The 22,659-nt window shown below is 39.5% G+C and overlaps 1 protein-coding gene across 1 annotated transcript in view; it reads left to right on the top strand.

The window, feature by feature from the left end:
* Positions 1 to 22,659, top strand: part of PARG (poly(ADP-ribose) glycohydrolase) — a 154,896-nt gene that overhangs the window by 29,096 nt on the left and 103,141 nt on the right. The window lies entirely within an intron of this gene.

Here is a 22,659-nt window from a genome sequence, read left to right as displayed (position 1 = left end):
TAGCAGGCATAATATCTGATCCTGATAGCCAAATTATTGATATGATAAGGAGTGGCTGAATTTAATTTAATAAAATACCACCCACCAGCCTTCCAAGCCTTTTAAAACAGGGATGGGCAAGAGACCTAGACTAGTGAGTAGGCCTTTCTTCATTTCAGTGGGTCACAAGATTGTTGTAATCAGACAATCTCCTGCAATAGGGTAGTTTTGCTAATTATACTTGAGTGTTTAGAATTTGTGGGGTGTGCCAATTGACCTGTAGCAGTGCTTTGAGATGAGGAAATCCGGTATAGTCAAGTATCTTCAGCACGCACCTAGAGAGAGCTATGGACAATATAAAGGAAGAGGTAGAAGAGATATCTGTTCGTGGGATAAAAATTAACAACTTGAGGTTCGCAGTTGATGTAGTTATCATTAAAGAAGATGAAGAGAAGCTAGTGAGAATGGTGCAGGTGCTGAACCAGGAAGGAAAGCAGTATGGACTGATTATGAAAATCAATAAACAAAACCAATGGTATTTGGAGATAAAGAAATAGGAAGGAAGCTCAGTGTAGATGGGATTGAACTAGAGAACACAGGGAATTTCATGCATCGGGGGAGCAACATAACATATGATCTAGACTGGGAGAAGGGAATAGTGACTAGCATAGCAAAAGCAAGAGCAAGTTTGAAGGCAATGGATAAGATCTGGAAAAGCAAAGCAATTAGCTTGGGAAGGAAGCTGAGCGTCTTGAAAACATGTGTATTCAGCAGCATGTTATGGATGTGAGCCATGGGTCATAACAAAAGATTTGAAGAGAAGAATATTGCTATTCAAGAGGAGTTGTTATAGAAAGATCCTGAGAATAGGATGAATGCCAAAGGTCACCAACAAGAAATTATAAAGGAAGATACAGCCAAAAGAGAACCTATTGCAGAAGGTTATACAAAGGAAGTTACAGCTCTTCAAGCATATTTGCAGAATGAACCACAAACAAAAAATCAAAACCCTGGTATTTGGCATAATGGACAGTTCGAATAGCAGAGGCAAACCCCACAGAGAATGGGTAGATGATGTAGTAGATTGGTGCAGAGAGAGTCTATAGAAACTAAGCCACTTCTCAGTGTACAGGTAGAGATGGAAGAAAATAATGAGTGAGGCATCAGACATCAGCGGTTGTTGAGTCCATGGTTATTGATGATGAGTGCTTTGATTGAATGCAGAAGGAGTGAACGGCTCTCTCAGTTAAGATTATATGGCAATCATCACACAACTCACTTCATGTGCCCTTGCTTTAGGTGCCTGTTGCTTTAATAATGCTGGTAGGAAAAAAACAATGTGGGATGGAAACCAGTGGAATTTGGCAACCCTGCATATGGGCAATGGTTGAAAAAAAATCTCACGGGCCAGATGTAGACCCTTCATGGCGGCAGGTTGCCCACCAATGCTTTAAATTATCATCAGTTGAAATCTTCAGCAGTTTCCTGTGTCATTACAAAGTGAAAAGGGAGTTGGGGAGGAAGTATTTACCTAGGTAAAACAATGACTGTGTGTTGTAGTGGATTTAATTATATTTCTATCCGAATAAAGTAAAGGTGAACATATTTACTGAAATTTATCGTTCTGTCTATAATTAGAAAATTGAAAATGGTACTGAGCTGAAGTGGCAATATTTAGTGGGGTTTTCTGCATTTTAAGTGCAAATGTTGGTCTTCCTGTCTTCCAGTTGCTGGAAATAGCAGAACCTAATATGCTTTGTTTTATGGCTCTCCTGTGTATTGTGCCACTAAATTAAATCCAAAACACTTGCCTAATAACTTATATTCTCAATGAATCAATATGCCTAATGTGGCAATTTTTCACAATAATATATGACAGTACACTACAGAAAGAAGGTCGCCTGTGCTAATGTATTCAGGTTGCTCTTGGAAGCTTGTGTTTTAAGACAATCTTTTGATTTTACTAATCATACCTAGTACATTTGAAAGTGAAATTTACGTTCTTGAAATAATGTTCTGTATCAGGCAGCTACTAAAAACAGTTAATCTGAATTAACATTGTATGATTATTAACCTAATGCAAATCTTGAGCATAATACAATGAAGTATTTTATTCTTTTTTGGAGGCTACAGTTGTAAAATAATTTTTTGTGATTTGAGGGTAAGGGGAAGTAGAGCCTGTATTAAATTATGTATTTGGTGTGTAGAGGAAGTGGTATATTAAGAATTACATTTCCACTTTTGTCCTGTCTGATAAACAAGGATAACCTATTGTCCACCTTATACTTAAAAGGAGTTAGTCAAGTGAGAAGCAAAGAGAGAATACAGTGAACTCTTTCTCATATCCAGCTTCACTGGGACTGGGAGGCTTCCGGACATTTAAATATTCTGGATAATAGAGATATATACCTAGCAGTGCATAACACTAAAGAAAAACAAGATTAGATATCAAGAAAGAAACAAAACTGTATGAAGATTACTATACTTACCAAGAACAGTAGTATTGTACACTGTAAACTTATACTGCATTTGCTGCATTTATTTGTATTTACTTTCAGTACAGTAAACCCCCACTTTAATGGAGTAAGCGGGGGAGGGATGTCCGTTAATGCTGAAAATCCATTATAGCCAATTGGTTATGCTCTGTATGATGATGCACTGACCTTCCCGGTCCATCACTCACTCCTGTCCTCTGCCCCCTTCTTCCCCCCGACTCCATTCTTCCCCTCATACCTCCATCTCCCTCTCCCAGTTACCAGGAGAGGAGCTGAATGCCAGCCTGGTTCCTTCCACCTCCTGCAAATCTCAGCACTGTGGCTCCTCCAGCCCCCGGCTCCAAGCTGCCCACATGAAGGTAAAGCGTGGCTGCCCCCAGCTTGCCAGCAGGCAGCAGCCTCCAGTGCCACGGCTACTGCTCAGCACCATTGCAGGCAGCGGTGGCCAGGTTCTGACATGCTCCATGTACACAGGGCTGGAGGAGGAGAGCTGCAACCCACTGCAGCTCCCCCACCCTACCCCCTGGCTCCTCTGGCCCCGATGGCCCCTCCAGCCTTGGTGGTGGCTCTGGTGAGTCTCCAGCATTTATGTAGGAGAGGTGGGGTCTGGCAGACAGTGTCCATTTCTGAAGTCCATTATATCAGGTTCCATTACATCGAGGGTTTACTGTACGCTAAAATTTACTTCTGGTTAAAATGCCACTTATTTGAGAGTTCCCGATAATAGAATGCCAGATATAAAAAAGTTTACTGTACAATGCAAGCTGTACAGAGCGAGTCATAAATTGTGAAATGTGAAGGTGAATCATTAGAATAATTATTTTACTCATGTTTTTTTTTTTTTTTTTGTAAAAAGTCAGAAATGACTGAGTGGCACAACACTAACTCCACATAAAAGTATAAAAGGCTGAAATACTACTATCCAACATTATGTTGATTTGTCTTTTTTTAATTACTTTGGACAGAAGCATAAAACATCTATCATGTTATGGCTAGTATTACATGACCACCTGCAAAAATGTGTAGGTAAGAGGTTTTTCCGGCTCTTCAAGAATATGGGTGCCTTAATTTTTGTACTTTATTTTCAGATTATTTTACAAAAGTCCTGGCTAATCAGTTTTAAAAGACATATCAAGGGGCTTGTTTGGTATGAATCCCTGATTATTTCTAGCTCATTTATTTCTGTTAATGGCAGGTAGCTTACAGAGTTAACAATAAAGCCTCATGTAAAGGTCCAAGAACTACTGATTAGAGAGCCAAAACAGAAGTGTGTCTTCATATGCATATACTTGTGTACATATCTCTTGATGATGTGTAGGAATAACAAAGTGAACAATGTGCTGATGATTTCACATATGTGCGCTCGATGGTGATAATCATGATGAGTGCTGTCTTTAATGTGTCTTTGTGGGCTTGGATATTTATCTTTAGAACATCTGTGTCCTTACTTTTTGTCTTTGTTCTTTATATTTATGCAGTAAGTTGATGTGAAAGCATTTATAATTTTAAATAAATTCAGATGTGACTTGGATTTCTTGCCCAGAGGAAATCTCACCTATTGTTAACTGCACAACATCAGAGTTAATTGCTGTAATTTGTTTAATTTTCTCTCAAAGTTAATTTAATAGTTTTATGGGCAAAAAGTTATATTTTTTTTCTTTGGAAGACTGTTTTCTCAACTATAAAGATGAAATGCATATTACTAAAGTCTAAGACAAGTACTGCAGACCAGTTCATCAGCACCACTGACAAAGCCTATATAGTAAACTTTCACATCCAGCATTGTGTCATCTGGAACTCTCAAATAACCGGCATTTTAACCATAAGGAAGTTTTTAGCTGTTTTCCATAAGTACAGTACAGAGGCAGTAAATAAATACAGCAAATATAGTGTGAGTTTACAGTGTACAGCAGTGGTTTTCAAGGGTGCCCTGAAATTTTTTCAATTTCTCCTTGCTGTGACTCTGAAATGCTGACCCTGCAGGACTCCATTTGCACTGTGAGGTAGCTGAAATGCTGCTTCCTGACCCGAATAAGCTGGCAGGGAGTCTGCCCACCTCTCTCCTATGAAAAGGGGGAGGGCAGGAGCCAGTTGGATCTAGTATGTGGTTTAAATGCCATGTCCTGGCTCCAGCAGACGGACAGAGAGGGGAGCCTGCTTTCACTAGTAACTCGTTTACTCAACATCCTTATTGTGGTGTTAAGCAGATTTTGAAAATGTGTCTGTGCTCGCTGTCTAAGACAGTGTGTTCTGAAGTAGATTTGAAACATTAATGCAGTTGATCCTTGTTTAGCTTGTTATATGAACTACTATGTTGCAAATCTCTCTAGTAAGACTGTAACCATAGTAAATGTAAGTAAATGTTACATTTATAACCAATTGATTCAGCTGAACAAGATTGCACACTGTGAAATTGTTTGTCTCATTGAAGGGTGCCATGTTATTGAAAAGGTTGGGAACCACTGATGTACAATATACTGTTTTTGGTAAATAAAACACTGTGTACATTTTTGTTTGTTTCTTGATATCTAATCTTTTTTTCTTTAATGTTATGCATTGCTAGGTGTACCCCTCTATTATCCAGAATATTTGAATATCCAGCAACCTCCTGGTCCTGGAGCTGCTGGATATGAAAGAGTTTACCGTATGTATATTCTGAGACCCTAATTCTGGAGAATGATCTGCAAGTTCTAGTGTGGGAAGAATCCCAGCTCTTTTAGTGGGCTGACTGGGATTATAGTATTGATCAGGACAACCCCATATTTCAGGTGCCACAAAGGAGTCCTGACTTATTTTTTAAAAGAGGTAATTGCCTCGTATTTGGTCCCCCACCAGCTTACCTTTTCCGTCTGCAGCATGCACAGGCACAGCTGCTGGCTGGAGAACACGTGGAGACCTTATGTGCTCTCAGGCCGCAGGAAGAGCAAGCCAGCAGGAGGCCCCCTCCAAAGATAGTGTAAGTTGGTACTCTGCTTCTCTGCACCTTTGGGAAGCCTGGGGACCACCAGCAGCTGCTGTCTCCTTCTTGGCTCCCCAAGACTCAGGGAAGCACCGGTGGCTGCTGTCCGTTTCATGGCTTCCTGAAACTCAGCAAATCTGGGGGGGAGCACCAGCAGCTGCTTGCCACTTCACCTCTCTCCAAGGCTCAGCGAAGCTGGGAAACACTAGCAGTTGCCAACTCCTTCCCAGTCCCCCAAGGCTTGGTGAAGATGGGGGAACACCAGCAGCTGCTGGACCCTTCCCAGCTCCCGGAGGCTTAGGGAGCTGGGAAGAGCACTGCCGGCTGCCCCCCATTTCCTGGCTGCCCACGCTTCAGTGGCGCCGGAAGGAGGCGCTCCTTCCCCCCCATATCACCCTGTCCCAAATATGGTCGCGTAGCAAATTTAGTTCAGGTTTACAAGATTCCACCTGATGTTTATTCGCCTCTGTGCTTTGGAATTCAGATTTAAAATTTAATAGAAATTCTCTCTCTTTCTGGATTTCTTCCAAGCATGAATCATAGGGTTTTTTTTACAGCCTGTATATTTTTTTACAGCTAAGTCTAATTTAATTGAAAAGGATGGTTTAAACCATGAGGGAGCTAATCAGACCATTAGAGAAGATGAGCTAGATCTAATGAAGCTTGACATTTACACTGTGGCTATGTCTACACTAGCCCCAAACTTCGAAATGGCCATGCAAATGGCCATTTCCAAGTTTACTAATGAAGCGCTGAAATGCATATTCAGCGCCTCATTAGCATCCGGGCGGCTGCGGCACTTTGAAATTGACGCGCCTCGCTGCCGCGTGTCTCGTCCCGACGGAGCTCCTTTTCAAAAGGACCCCGCCTACTTCGAAGTCCCCTTATTCCTGTGACCAGGTTGGAATAAGGGGACTTCGAAGTAGGCGGGGTCCTTTCGAAAAGGAGCCCCGTCGGGACGAGCCGCACAGCGGCGAGGCGCATCAATTTCGAAGTGCTGCGGCTGCCCGAATGCTAATGAAGCGCTGAATATGCATTTCAGCGCTTCATTAGTAAACTTAGAAATGGCCATTTACATGGCCATTTCGAAGTTTGGGGCTAGTGTAGACACAGCCTGTGTGTGTTTAAAAGCGTTGAGGCATTTTATTTGAGACTGTTAGGTATTGATGCTGCACTAAGGAATCTGAGGAAGTGCTCTTGGCTCCTTTTGACTGTTTGGATCTTCACTGTTGAGTGTGATACTTTTTAAGGCAGGCAGTGCCTTTGGAGGTGCATGACGGTGTCTATCTTCTTTGGACCTACATTTTGTAATATATATCTGTACTTAACCTGTAAAGCAGGAGATTTAGTGCTCTCCCTTTCTTTTGTGCAAAGACTATTGACATTGTTGGAGAACTAATTAATATTGGTTTATTTTGTATTTTGGGAGGTGGTGTGACTGAGAAACTGTGTCTGTGGCTGCCCCGAAGTCTGGAATAGTGACTGTTGCCTTTCCATGTTCTGTGTCAGAAGTGCAGGTTCTCTTAGTCCTAACTCCTCAACAGTGCAGCCTAGTGATCCTTTTGCTCAATGTCATGTTAGTCTGTTTGGACCCAGCACAGAGTTCAGTCTGTGTGATTGTGTGTCTCCAGCCCTGCCACTGGTCACACCAGGCCGTGTTGTCTTGCCAATGTGCCAAAAGACTTTTGCTGTTTTGGAAGGCCATGTATGTATGTACGGTCTGACCAGTGGTGAGTTTCATTTGAGCTATTCAAATACAGGACTATAGAAGTGTTTTAACGTATTGGCCAGTACTCCAGGAGCTTGGACCAGCCCTTACCTGCGAGCTGTCACTGAACCCATAGCATGGGAAAACATACCACCTAAAGGAATAAACACGCTTAATATTAATGAAGCACATCACTACGCACATCAAACAGTTTGTTAGCCATTTCTCATACAATCATTCCCCTTCATTGTGGCAGCATCAATTTTATCATCCCTTAACTATCCTGAAGGATGATAGTGTACTGTCTAGTTTTGATTATCCCCAGTGATAGTAATTCCACATCCTTCCTTGGCAGCTTATTCACTGTCTGGCTTTGATATACTGCCCTGCTTTAATAAACACTGAGTATGTTCCATATAATACAGACTGTTTTCTTTTATCTTATTGATCACACTATCAACTTGATCCTTACATTTTAAATTTCTTAACCTCCTATAGAATTTTGAACTACAGCTACATGAATATTTTGTGTTTTCTGGACAAATGCAGTTAATTCACTTTCATTATGTACAGATTCTGAATTGTGGGTTCTAGGTTATAACATGTCTTTTTTACCATATTACTGGCTAAGAAAATCCAAATAAATAGCATCAGGTGTTCAAAACTGGACAATTTTTGGAGTGTTTTTAGAGCTGACCAGAGGATAGCTGTTCCATTGTATGACAATTTTCAACGCTTTGAATTTGGGATTTTTTTCTACCTCAGAACAAGACCTTTTACCTTTTGTGTCTTCCCCCCCTCCTTTCCTCTCCTCCCCCCCAAAAAAGGAATTGTGTTGAAACTTCCACTTTTGTCTCAAAACCTGGGCTTTTGGATTTAGAAGTGTATGGGGGAAAAGAGGGCTGTGGTTATCTCAAGCCCCACCCACCATGCTGCAGATGTCAGACTCTCTCTCTCAAGCTTCCTTACAAAATCTTGTTTATTTGTTTTTTGTGTGATGATTGTGGGCATGTTGGAACCAGGATATTAGACAGACAGTGTTGGTGAGGTAATATAACCCGAAGAGCTCTGTGTAAGTTCAAATGCTTGTGTCTTACTAGCAGGAGTCAGTCTAATAAAAGATTTTGCCTTGCCCTCCCCCATACCCACCTAGTGTCTCAAGTCTCCTTAAAACATTTCAGTTTTGATGAAATGTTCCAACCAGCTCTAATGTTTTTTCCAACACAAGAGGGAGCTCATGTTCTGTTTTAGGGTAGTCTCAAGATGCAAGTAAGTATGTGAATGCAAAACTCAACATTCCAAAAATTAGGAACATTAGAACATTTTGTGAGAAACAAATTTCAAATTAAGTGATTTTTAAGACATAAGTATTGCACACAATTCTTGCTAAGGTGTCTCACTTGTCCTTCACAGATGCTACCTGGGGATTGATGTCTGGCAGATGGACAATTCTGTTGACATACATGGCATTGTCATGCAGTGTTCTTTTGTTTTCAAAGATGCTGATAAGCGTGGTTGTGATTTGTTTGCTTGTTGTTGCTAATATTGTCACCTAGATCATGAAATTCTTGCTGCTTGGAAATCCTGCTGGACACTGATCAGGTGACAAGGAATAAAAATGTCTAAGTTCTGAAGTGATAAGAAGGAGTAGTAGAGAAAGTAAGGGTGAAGAGTAGGCGATGCAAAAGAGGAATGTGTCTGGGATTGGGATGATGATAATGTGGTGGTGGTGTTGGGGCTTGACTGTGGAGGCAAATCAATGGGTTTTATTAAATGGTCCTTGAACAGCAGTGCTCTGTTTACTCTTTTAACTTTTCCTTTCCTTTGGTGTATATTTACCATTGCACTTCCAATTGTCACTCTTTGAATGTGACAGTGATTGCCTGGGTCAAATCCCACAGTGTGTGGAGGCTCCATCTCCACCTGCCACTGCTTTGTCTCAGGAAATTAATTCTAAGGAGAAGGAAAGAAAGTTTTTTATGTCCACTAACATAGTCAATTGCTAAATGTGCTTTACTTTGCACAATGTTTAAACTTTTGGAGCTCAAGCATGCTGTTGAATTTTAAATAGACGTGGCAGCATAGCACAAAGTGTTGGTGTGACCACAGTTGTTAAATCAAAATCTGTCTTGCAAATTTAATTTTGGTTATACAAAATGCAGCAGAAATTTAAACAACCAAGGACAAATGGTGCTCCATTGATATCACAAAATGGAGGCTTCCTCCATCTTCAGAACCCAGTCTTCAGTGAAATCTCTGGAACTCAAAGTAAGCAGCAGAAGAGTTAGCACAAAGCTTGTTGTAAGCTCTTGTTACATTGATTGAGCAGGAGAGTTGTTATGCTCAGGCTTCTGGCTTCTGTATAAAACTGAGCAGGAGAATTTAAACTGACAGTAAAGCTGCCCATGAAGCACTCAGGCTACATCTACACGTGCTGCTTCCTCTGGAAGCGGCATGGTAATGAGCTGTCTGGAAGATGCTAATGAGGCGTGGATGTAAATTTCCTGTGCCTTATTAGCCTATGGGCATGTGATTCGGAGTCCGGAAGAAGCTCTTCCGGACTCCAAAATACATATGCAGCCTGCGGGGATTGTCCGGAAGGAAACCCTCCTTCTGGAAGCCCTTCTTCCTCAAAATTCTGGAAGAAGCGGCATGTGTAGATGTAGCTTCAGGGCCTGTGTCAGAATCAGCTCCCTTCCTTGAGAACGAAATCTACAGTTTTAATTTTTTAGTAGGAGAAAATAAATGTCATAACTACTAAAATTTGCTACAGATTAAAACTAAGTAATGTAGTTGCCTGTTATACTGAGATGAAAGGAAAGACTCAAAACCAAAGACCCAATGATCATATCTTGCCTTATCCCCTTGCTACTGCGGAAGGGAAGAGGGGAGACACCCACCAGGAATTGTGTGCTGTAATCTTGTCATTTTGTACATGCAAGAATTGAGTCTATGTACTTTGGGATGGTCCAAATGTCTGTCTGCACTGAGTAAGCACAGGTAAAATGGATTGATGTTTGTGTTACTTTGTTCAATAAAAAGGATTAAATGTTTATATTTAAACATGCCATTAAGGGACAAATTGTAATCATTATAGGTTATTCCTAGTTAGGGGATTTTAAATTCAATGTCTGGACTCATGAAGTTTTAGGCTGTTGTTTTTGAGTCGAAAAAAACTAAGAAGAGAGGACTGGCCAGCTGTCAGACTGAGGCGGAGAAAGCAAGTGCGGATGTCACTATTCTAATATCATTCCCAAAAACGAAACTTCTCATGTGAGTAGTCAAAATGAATGTAGCCCTTGTATATTATGCAGATCACTGTGCTCTACTTGACTCCTTGAGTTCAGCTTCCCTTGGCACGGTTTGTGTGTGTTTTGATGGGGCATGGCGGATGTGGGGAGTTCATCACAATTTCCCTTTTAAAACCAAAATGTCACTGAAGAAATGGAGAAGACGTATGATCTACCATCTTCTTTCCTCTGAGGAAAGAAATAATTTAAATGTCAACATGGTTTACTATCACTGAGCATCTGAGTTGAGATGAGTGAGTAGCTCGTACCTCTTTCTTGTTCCAGCCTCTCTGCAAACTTACATCTGCTTCAGCTGTACTCAGTTCAAATTTTTATGGTTTCTTAATAATCATACGTAGAAACCTTAAAAAAAAGCCCAGATTCCAAAATATGTGAGTAGCAGCATAGATTGATACCATTGTGGTATGGGCATGTACCAGCTGTTTCCAAACCCCGGGGTCTGTTTATGCAAGTTTGGAAGAGAGAATTTCTGTGTCTAACATCTAGTGTCTCACAACATTTGAGACCAGGAGCTTTTCATTAAAACACATTTCATTTAGGGAGGACTCTTACTCCTAACCCTCCTTTAATATTTATATTTATGGTTTCCTTGTTTTTGTGGGGGAAAGTTGTATAAATGAAGGTTGAATCATTCACTACATACAAAGGTATTCCTTAGGAGGCTGGGAATAGTGACATTGCCTTGGAAATGGGCTAATTTTTGGGCCCGTCTATGGAGCCTGATCTCTGGAGTCAAGGGAAAGGAGGCTCATGGCATAAAACCAGCACTTCTTTTGTCCTGGACCTATCTGGCTCTGACCCAGATTATGTTGGCCATAAGTCTAAATCTGCTGTTTATGTTAATTTACTTGTAGTATCAGTTTGCATCTGCACCCATTATATAATTTCTGGCCAAAATATATAGAAAACAGAATATCACCTGTCATTTTAAAACACTGGCTACATCTACACTAGCCCCTTTTTTTCAAAAGGGACATGGTAATGAGCGAGGTCGGAAGATGCTGATGAGGTACTGCCATGAATATGCATAATGGCGGCCGCAGCAATTCAAAATCCTTTTGTTTTAGGAATAAGGGGCTTTTGAAAACTGGGGGGTCCTTTTGAAAGGACCCCATCTACACGGGTGGTGCATGATTTGAATTCCTATTGCCATCATCATGTTAATGAGGTGCTACAGATTCATGACAGTGCCTCAGTAGCATCTTCCAACCTCGCTCATTACTATGCCCCTTTTGAAAAGAAGGAGCTATTGAAGATGTAGCCAATATGTCACAATTTTCAAAGATTACTGGAAACAAGTAATTGTTTAAGTAGTTATAGCAGCAGAAGCAAACTAAAGAAAGAATTGGGTTCCGCCCCACCTCCACCTTTAATCTTAACCTGCTCATCTTCTGTTTCTGATTTTTGGATTGTTATGAGAAGTATGGATCTGTCATGGTGTTATTATGTTCCTTGTTTTCCTTCTGTATATACAGAACTGTATCTTGGAATCTTAACTAGAGCCTGATTGAATAAGACCTATTTTCAAGAATGAAAATTGTATTGCTTTATTGGAAATACACTTTTTTCTTTAACATTTATTTCTTTATTATTAGGAGTTTTAATTTTAGCATATGTTGTATGGGGCTAGCAAACATTTTGTATTTACACAGATCTCAGTTATCTAAATTTTGGTTTGACAATACATAGGTATGTGCACAACCTAGTTTACAACAAGCTTTCAGAAAGATTTCTTTTAGTTTTCTGTGGAGGTTACATGTAAGTTCAGGTTCACTGTGGTGGAACATACCAATGCAATAAACGTTCCATTATTCAACATTTTGCACTCCAGAATTATTTACAAACATGCAATATGGTGTATTTTTATTGTTGAAGTAGACCTTTGCTAATTTATACTTTCTGAGAAACTAGTTACTGAATTGGCTAATTCAGTAAATAAAACTCCATACTCCAAGAGTTTGTCTCCACGACAGCTTTATTTCCAAATATGCTATTCTGGAAGAGCTTATTTCAAAACAATCCTGCTACATGCTGAAATGCATTTTGAAATAGAGTTTAGGTGTGTTGAAATACAGCATTTATCCACATACAGCCTATTTTGAAATAGAGCCATTGGATGTACCATGGTTTATTTTGAAATAGTCTCTATTCCCTGTTATAACAGCTACTGCTTCAAAATAGGCACTATTCCTTGTCGAAGGTGGTTTACCAATTGTGAAATAAGCCAACCGCTATTTTGATATTAATTCAAAATAGAGGTTGCATTGTGTAGATGTTAGGCTAATTATTTCAAAATAATGGATGTTATTTCTACTTTGCTGTGTAGACTTACTCCAGGAGAATTCATTACAAAATTTATTTTGTTCATTTGTTTGTTAAATGATAGTTACATTTGATGTATACTGTTACATGTGACATGACACATTATTTTGTAAAAATGCTGATGTTTAAGTAGGTAATACTTAAACAAATTGTCCATTACTCAGTCACTTCTTCAAGAAGTAAGGAGCAAATCTTGTGTGCAAATGAAGATGGTATGAAGACTAGCAAAGGTCAAATGAGTATGGCTCCTTCTGTAAGAGGAATGATTTGGTCATAAATAATGATGAGCTGCTTCCTTCTTTATATGGCTAAAATTAATAAGTTCCTGTCAAGGCAGCAACAATTACAAAATGCCTCACAAGCCTTAAATAATTAATCCCCTAACTTAACTATCCTTATACAAATGTTAAATTCCTCACTTTACAGACGACGAAAAGGTGATTGAAGTTAAACAACAAACCTAAACATCCTTCAAGTTAGAACCTAGAACTTCTGACAGTAGGTCTATGCTCCAGACTATACTAGGTTTGAAAGATGCTCATCTTAAAAGTGCATAAATTAATATCCAGTGTTTCCATTTTGCAAGAATTCCTTAAGTGTATGTTTACTGGCTAATGTGTGTGTATATATAATTCATGCTGTTATTTTTCCGTATAACTATGGGCCTGCATGCAGGGGATACTGGAATAGTCCCTGGTATGTATGTTTGAACCAACTGCTTGAATAAATGATTTCTGTAATCAGTGAAAGCAGACTAAAGGAAAATCTAAAGTACAGGCTTTTTGTACTGATGACTGGTTTTTTGATAAGTTATCTTTATAATTGGCTAGACAGTGCTAACAATGCAAGCACTGCTGAGAGAGGTCAGCACTACAAATGGAGGCTTTTTAAGTAAGGAACAAAATGTCCTAAGGCCTGAAGTAACCCGTCCACTCCTCCATGCTGGATTTCATTTTGGTCCAGATGTTTTTCAAAGAACTTCATTGCATCAGATTAAAAAAGAGTTATCTAAACTGAAATGGTCTTATAAATGTTCAGTGGAAGGCCTTCTGTTAAGAGTAGCAGAAATTATTTTTCCCTGTATTGAACAGAATATAAATTTCACTAATACATGAACTGAAAAAGATGCTTCAAATATTAGAAGTGTTTCTCTGAAATGTACAGATCTAAAATGTAGAGGGTAAACATTTTAGACAACAGCAATAAGGATTGAATTATGGACATATATAGGTGATATCCATATGTATTAGAGATTATTTTAAAATGGCATATGCAGGCACCATCGTGACGAGCCTGGCATAAAACAGATGTGCCTTAGGTGGGGTCTGTAGGAAATTAGGCTATTCTCTTGTAACAGATGTGGAGTTATAATTATGCTATGTGTGCTTAAAGTTTGTCCATATGCACTGAGCCATATGGAAAAGTGCATTTTAGATTTTAAAAATTCAGAGAAACTATGCGAAATGCTCCTCCTGTTACACATCTAATTAATTTGAAGGTACCGATATTTGCCATCTTCATTTGAAAACACTTCTGCTAATCAGTTGGATTTTTTTCAACCCTTTTGCATGGTTGCCATAGGCAACTTTTATTGTAATCATTAGATTATGTGAACACCATACCATTATCCACAATTCATTGTCACAAATAAATATGCCACATGCTTTTTCTTCAGAACATTTCTTCTCCTTTTTTATGTCACCAGGTAATACGTTTCAGGAGTAGTTGTGCCACTGAAAAACTTTCAAAGGTAAAATTTTTCCAAACTTGGAAGTGCAGTACTCCCCTGAAAAGTATCTGTGGAAAAATGGCTGTGCTGTTTACAGATGTTTCCAGTCTGTCTTCAAAACCCTACCTGCTTATTCTGATGATGATAGGTTTTCTGTTGCCTTTTACTTCTGCTGTTTCATCTTAGAAAGTGCATTGGATTCTATTCTTTATAGGGTGAATGTTACCAGGGTTGCTTACCAAGAACAGACTAGTTACTGAAGGCTGAGAGTTTGCACCAGATGTTACTTGGGTTCTAATTAGGCACCTTTACTACTGAAGATATTAGAGAAGGGCTCTGTGTCATGTTAGGTGAGTAGTGTTGGCATTTGGGAACACTGATTCAAATGCAGGTCAATGATGAATGAAATTTGTTACTACAGGTGGCCTTTTTCATGGCATCCATAAAGTAAGTTTGTGGTGTCAAACCTGTTCTTGGCAGACTTCTGAAGAATTGCACCATTACAGGGCTTTCTACCTTTTTAATTTTATTGGGGATTCTTCTTCCCCCTCCACTCCCACTCAGCCTCCCAGTGAGAGGAGAATAGAGAATAAAGCAAAAGAACAAAACAGTCATAGAAGAAAAATGGATGCAAAAGGAAGGGAATCAAATTGTGACATTTTGCTTTCTATTTTGGAGAGATTAATCAAAGATTCTTTTCACATGTTTCTGGGGTGTGAGACAGTTGTTTGGTTTCAAGCACAGCTCTGGAGAACCAATCTTTCTGTAAGAGGGTGATTTTCCAAAATTTAGAAATATATTGCACAGTACAGTAATCCCTCAATGTGCAATTTTGAGTTGCGTTTAACTCGCGTTAATGCAAGTTGAGTTCAACTCAAAATCCCACTTCCTCCCCCAGCCACAGGTCAGTCCCCCCTGCATCCCCAGTTCAACCTCCCCACTGCCATCACACATGACCCTGGTTCAAACCCCCCAGGGCTCTGCCCCCCTCCCTCCCCCGTGCAACTCCGGCTCAACACCCTGCAGGCCTGAACGGCCATAGTTCAACTCCACCCTCCACCTCACCTGCAGCCCTAACCCACCCCAGGTTTAAACCCCCTGCCCCTCTCCCACAGCCCCAACCCACTACCAGGCTTAACCCTCCCACCTGCCCCCCAACCCCAGGAGTTACGTTTCAAATGGAGCTACAGGTGCTCTTCATGCTTCCCCAGCTGCAGAATGTGCATTCCGTCAGGGGAAAAAGCTGCATGTGAAATTTGAGTTATGTGAGGGTACCTGGGAACACAACCCTCACATAACTCGAGGGACTACTGTACTAGGAAGTAATTTCTGTGACAATTTCTGTTATCCATTATGTGCTTCTGGGAAATCCACATCTCCAACAGGAGACTGTTTTGGCAAGGCCTATCTGTGCTAACCTGTGACCAGTGTCAATGAATTATAATTCTTTGCTGTATAGTAGAGTTCTTAGTATTTTGCAAGACGGTTCCCCATGGGCTAGTTTTCAAGGAGATAAATTAATCTTTGTTCTTGGCTTAGTGTAGGCAGTTAATTCAAAAAGCGGCTTTAGGATCTGAAAATCATAACGGGTTAAGGCTACAGTTAAATGAAACTATGAAGCTCCCACCACACCAACAATTCTGAAGTTTCTGGTCCTTCCAGTGCATCAGGATCAAACATATCTTTCAAGAGCTGCTTAAGCTGTGGGTCATGTCATGCAACTGGACCAAGTAGATTGCACTGTTGGAGTTCTTGGAATAGGAGAAACTGATCTCTGCAATCTGTTAAGATTCCCAAATTATCCCCTTATCTAGCCAATGTATTCATTAATGGTTTCTTGTCATTTTTCAACAGTGGGTTGACCCAAAGTACAGCATGATTGTGAGAAGAAATAGAATTTAATATTTCTAGCTAAACTGGCCCACACTTGTTCATTAGCCTGTATTGTTGGGGACATTCTACAGTCAAGTGAGTAGTAGGCTGAACCTTGTATTCCTGCCACTGGGGAGGATGTATCACAGCTCTTTTGGTCGTTCTGGCATTACGTGTGTCAAAGATTTGAGTAGTTATGAAAGCTGACTGTTTTGTCTGCTCAGGTGAGGGTTGGAGCACATTGGTCAGTCGATGTAGGGAGGCTTGCATTGCTGCTGCTGCCCATGCGGTAACTCATTTCTCATATTAATTTCAGACTCCATTACAGCAATTGAGAACTGTTAAACTGTAGTACCTAATTACTTGGCCTTCACTCATAGGGCCCTGATGGTGCTCCTAAAACAATTGAGCTTTAATATCACAATTTTGTGATGACAGAGCTTCTTGAGTAAATTTGTATCCGTTCATGGGGCATATAATAAAGAAGTCATTTTAGCTTTTTAAGACTAAAGAAAGCAAGATCACGGGGAGGTGGTGGGGTGGTGGTATAGACTGAATATTAGGTTGCCTGATGATGAAATCTGTTAGGTTTTGGACTAGTCTCAAAGCAAGTGGTGGAAGCCCCATCATTTGGACAAAGGAAAGTACTTATGTGAACAATCCGTCATTGCTAGGGAGATGGCCTCTCATTTCACATGTGACTTTCAAGTGTCAGTGATGTTCAGTTATTTGACGTAGATCAGTAACTGAGATGAAAAAGCATAATTGGTCATCCTCACCTCCAGACCCAGTTTGATGACAGTCCTGTCCATACCTATGAGGAAAATATTATCTTTCCAATACTGTGGTGAAATATTAACTGGTTTTCTAAAAGTAGGTTAAAATCAGTCATAAAAATAAATTTAATACATCTTTATTATAATTTCTCATAAACTATTTGCACTTTACTTAAAAATTCGAAATACTGTGAAAATAAAGCTGCAGTTGTCAAGACTGACACACCTGAGAGATCATTTCAGGGTTCAGTTGGTAGGAGACGTATGAGCCTTCTAAAAAAAATTAAACAAAAATGAATTAACTTCTCTCTTGTAACCTGTCTTCCTTTTTCTTTTCAAAGTGTCAGTTTGTGGTTTTGATAAATGTCAGAAACATTTTTCTTTTTCTCAAATAAGGTGGTTCTCTGCATAATCCTGCATTGATTTTGTTTTTCCTCACCCCTCCAAAGATTACTTTATCCTTCCGGTGGTTTCTAATTAGGAAAGTGTCTGAGTACTGGGATAGATTTGACAGCTAAATGTGTTTCTTAATTAGTTGCAGTAGTAATTTGAAACAGGAGAGGAGGGTATTCATTTGGCCATTTTTTTGGTTTTGTTTCCCTTTCACGTTGGAAATTCATTAACAACTCAAAGTAAAAATAAACATTTCTAAGTGCATACTATTTTTTTCCAGCCAAGCTGTAGGTTTTCTTGTCATGCTTTATACAGTGTTTTAGGTAAAAACAATGATTAATAGTTTTACATGTTACAAGGAAATATGTGCATTATATTTACTAGAGAACTGGACCGTTATATCTGCATATCCCTGACACAAACCATTGATAAAATGTGAAGGTGTGTGCTGGCACAGTGCAGTCGAAGTGGAATCATAATCATCTCCCAGTGGTTATCATAGGGGTACGTGATACTGGCAGCACTTTGAATCAAATAACTGTTTATAAAGTTTTCTGAGAATCCCCCTCCATCAAATCAAGAACAAACTAATGTGCAGTTTATAACAGTTTGATGCACTTTTTGTTCTTACAAATAAACTCATGGGCAAAATTACTTTTAGGATTCCCCAGTGTTTTGATTCACTTTTTTAAAATTATTTGTCATTTGGCTCTTGGGGAATTCTGAATGGCTTTCAAAGAGGTTATTAGTCTTCTTTCTGGTAAAATATTTATTATAGAAAATTGTTCTGTTTATATTGTAGCACTTAGGACTGTCATGGACTGGGACCAGGCTTTGCTAGGTGCTGTGTAAACATAACCAAAAGATGGTCCATAGCCCAAAAGGCTTGCACTCTAAGTAGGGCATTACTTGAATTGCAGGAAATTTATTTAAAAAATAATAAAAAAAAAAAAATCCCTGCTGACTTATGCCATGGAAAATTGCAGAAAAGTCCATTATTGCTTTTCCACATTTTTGAACTGTCATCGGCCTGGGTGTGAAAGCAGGGGCTCCTGCTGTTTGGCCCGCTGTAGCTGAGAGCAAGAACTCCCTGTCTCAGAATTACAGTGAAAATCTAATATTCTGGAATCTGCAATTTTTGCAGTATGTCAAGTTAAGTAGGGTCTCATGCATATGAAAAGACAGCAGATGGGGAGGTACAAGAAAACAAGGAGGCAGTATTGGTTAGTGTGTTAGACAGCTCTCATAGGACATGCCGTCTAAAACCATTTTCAAGGTGGGAGGTTTTTTGTGGGGGTGGGGGTGTACACTACAACTCCTAGTTTGAAGGAGGATAATGTGGTAGCTTTATAGATGTGTACAAGGAGCTGTTCCAAAGCACAAAAGGTACTATTTTGGAAGCTTAATGAGTGCATGTGGAAGTTTTGTATCATTGGCTGACGGGAGGCAAGAATCAATGTCTCTGTAGTGTGTGACGTGACAGGTAACTTTGGGAATAGACTTTGAAAATAAAGACAAGCCGTTTATATTTGATTTGAGGGAGAAAGGGTAATTGATGGAGGGATGCAAAGAGGGGTGAGATGGTCAAAGTGATGACCTTTATGCTGCATTTTGGATAGATATAAGAAGGATAAGATTGTGACCTTAATAAAGAAACAAAGCAGATTAAAATCTGTAAATTGAGTAAAAGCTTATTGCTCCCTTCACAAATGGGAATTATTTTTCTGCTTTACTTTAATTTCCATGTCTTTATCCCTCTGATGCACAAAAAGGGACTGCATTTTATGAATGTGTCTTTAATAGTCAAATGATATCTCTGCACTCTTTCTTCTTATGGAGGTAAAATTCTTATTAAACTCATTTTAACCCAGAATTAGTCTGATCTTAATTTATAAATACAAAAATAAAATCTCCTGAATTTTTGTAGTTTAATTCCTAGAACCATGTTATTGATTTGAAAACTCACTGATTCTGGCTTCTGAATGTGTGTGCGTGCTTTTATTTATGAGGTTTAAAGTCCAGAAATAAATACAGATTGAATCTCTCTAATTCGGCATCCTCTGGACTGGCTGGTGCCAGATGAGAGAATTTGCTGGCTCATGGGAGATCTGTATTGTTTAGCAGCTTTGCCAATACTTCCACTGCTTACTGGGCTCTTAGAAGATATTTGGGGTAAACTGCAGCTGAATAACAGCAGAGAACGCTGAGAGCCAGGACTGGTGGTTGTAAACAAATTTTATGGGAGCATAGGAACTTGGTCACATCCATGGTAAGTAGTTGTCCAGTTAACCAAAATAATTCTGGATTGTGGATGTTGCCAGATGAAAAGTTCTGGGTTAGAGAGGTCCAACCTGTATTGTATTGCTCTCATAGAACAATATAATTCTGTATTAAGGAATATAGAGGAATATTTTGTGTTGGGGAAATATTGTAGTCTGCTAAATTTAAAGATAAAACTCCTTTAGTTGAATGCAGTGTAATATTAACATGCCACACAAAATCCACCATTTCTTTTTGGTTGTAGGGTGGCTACCACATTCATCTATATTACATCTACACTTAGTTAGTGCAACTGCTTAGTTGCAAAGGCAGATCATGACAGTAATATTAATGAAGCTAATATTGTGTAGACTGATTTCAAATATGAGACAAGATGTTTTAAAACAACAAATGTTTTCTTCTAAACAATCCCACTGCAGTCTGAGGAGCAGTAAGGAGTAAAATGGCCAAAATACATTACAGTTGGGAAACAAAGATCAAGTCTGAAGGTAGCAGTCATTTTGTTACTCCAATGTTGTTCAGTCAGTCAGCATTCTGTCAAGTTAATATGGGGGAAAGAAAACAAACAAGTAGAAAATGTTAAGCCATTGCTGTCTGAGCATGCTGTTTTCCCCTTTTTGGCTTGATTAGTCTACCTTCTTCTATAATGGATAGAGCTATCTAAGTCATGTTTCATATGTTTAGTTTGTTTTGGTTTGATGGGCTGTCATGTTTTAGATTTAAACTCCCTGCCATCACTACTACCATGTGTTACCTCAGCCTTTTCTCATTTGTGCTGTCAGGCACACTTGTTCATTAAATTTGGAGTACCAGTTTATATTGACAAGCAGTCATTACTTATGGTAATATTTAGTTAAGGTTCTTTTGCTGCAGTATAAATGTTCATTTTGTGAAATCGCCAGTAGGTATGCTTGGCCACGAGCTTTTACCGCTGCTGCAACTCATTCAACCATTTTGCATCATTAAGTCATAGTCATTTAGTCAACCACTCAGCTGTAAACCCTGATGAACTTACGAAGTGATTTCTTTGGCAAATAGCAGCTGGTGTTTTGTGAATAACAGTCCCTAGTGCTTTATTTTGAGAAATAAAACTTTTCTTTAACAGATTTTAACATTTTAAATATTGCTTCAAAATTGTGGTGATTAAAACAATGAGAACTTCTTGTTGTTTTAGTGGATACGGACTAACATGGCTACCCCTTTGGTGAGAGGTAAAATACACTGTAGATTTTGTTTAGTTATATAACTTACTTTCAGATCCACTTGTTGAAACGGTGCTACAAAGGGTAAGTACATTTAAAAAAAAAAAAGAAGAACCTACTGATTGACTACAGGCTTTATGGCTAATGTGCTTTTTGTTCTTCTATTAAGAATGTTGGCAAAAATTTTTGTACTTCTGTACCTTCTGTAGGAAAAAATGTAAGCCACACTCATTAATGGATATAATTACATTAATGTATCAAAGTTTGGGCACCTGCACTCAAAAAAAACAAAAACAAAAAAACCTAGATTTTCATCCTTTGAATCTGATTGTATCATATTATAATTAAAGTATTGTATCACTTCACATTGCAACTGTCACAGGGTGAGTGGATCTGTAAGAAGTTTAGAGTTCATTTACACCTGAGCCCTCCTACCCCACATCTCATGGTGGAAGAAATGAACAAAGTCATGTGACAGTCACATGACTGGTACCTGGCTTCACCGGGAGATATAAAGGCAACATATCAGTAAGAGAAGAAGGGAGCTAAGCAGAGAGGACTGCAGGGAGAAGAATCTTGGGAGTCTATGCTCCGTAAAGTATTAGTAGAGCAGCCAGAAAAGTTGATAGGATGGAAGAATACTTTGGGAAAGAAAAGCAAGACAGGTAGTGGTTATGGGGGGCGGGGGGCAGTCAGTGAAATTATGTAGTGTTGCTAGGGCCAGGAAACCATAGAAGAAGATGGGTGTGAATTCTTCTTATACTGCCACTCTGCACTCTCCAGCCTTCCCAGTGTCCCATTTATATAAGTGGAAACAAAGGACTGAATAGAGCCCAGGATATTTTCTGGCTGAGTCTGTAAGGGAAAGGCTGGAATCTGGGTGACGAAAAGACAGAAGGAGTGTCTGTGCATAGTGACCGGGGTGGAAGACTTTTGTGTGTGTGTTTGGACTAAGGTTCCCTCTAATCTTTTGTATCCATGTGCAGGATAGTTTTTATGTGATTGTGTACCACCAGTAGAAACAAAAAACCTAGGTGTGGGCACTCTGCGAATCCTCTGGGTAGCATTTGAATCACTCTTGAGCAGTACACAAGTGCACAGCTTACAAGGAACATTGGTTTGAACTTTGAGAGCCCAGAGGGCATTCTTGTGACTTGGCCGGAGGGTTGAGCCACCTCAGCAGTGGAACTGTGCTGATGGCCCCGAGAATTATGATATAAGTAGGAGGAGAACTGAGTTATGGTGGTTGTGTGCCATGGCAGGTCACAAGGGGGTGTCTCTTGGTGTGCATGTGTAAAAGTCATGTAGTGTATTTTGTTTCATCCTGAAAAATTTGTGGCTACGGTAAGTTTTTAGAAGTGTTTTTTGAGAAGATCTAGTGTGGGCTAAGGAAAAAAGAGAAGTATCTCCTTCACACTCTTTGTTAGGTGAAAAGCACTGTGAATCCATGATGAAAACTATTTATGGAACTATGTCTTGCAAAAAGGAGAAGGTTTAAAACAGTGATTCCCTAGAGAAAAAGATGGGAGGTCCTTAATATGCTTGTGGATTTAGCACAGAGTCCTGTAGCCCTTAGTTGAGTGAGTCCCCTTAAAATAATCAGTGGGTTTATTCACCTGGGTAGGCACTGCAT

Source organism: Carettochelys insculpta, chromosome 7 (genome assembly GCF_033958435.1).
Source record: "Carettochelys insculpta isolate YL-2023 chromosome 7, ASM3395843v1, whole genome shotgun sequence".
Lineage (NCBI taxonomy): Eukaryota > Metazoa > Chordata > Testudines > Carettochelyidae > Carettochelys > Carettochelys insculpta.
The sequence above is the reverse complement of the archived record's forward strand: the minus strand, read 5'-3'. Positions and strand labels throughout refer to the sequence as shown.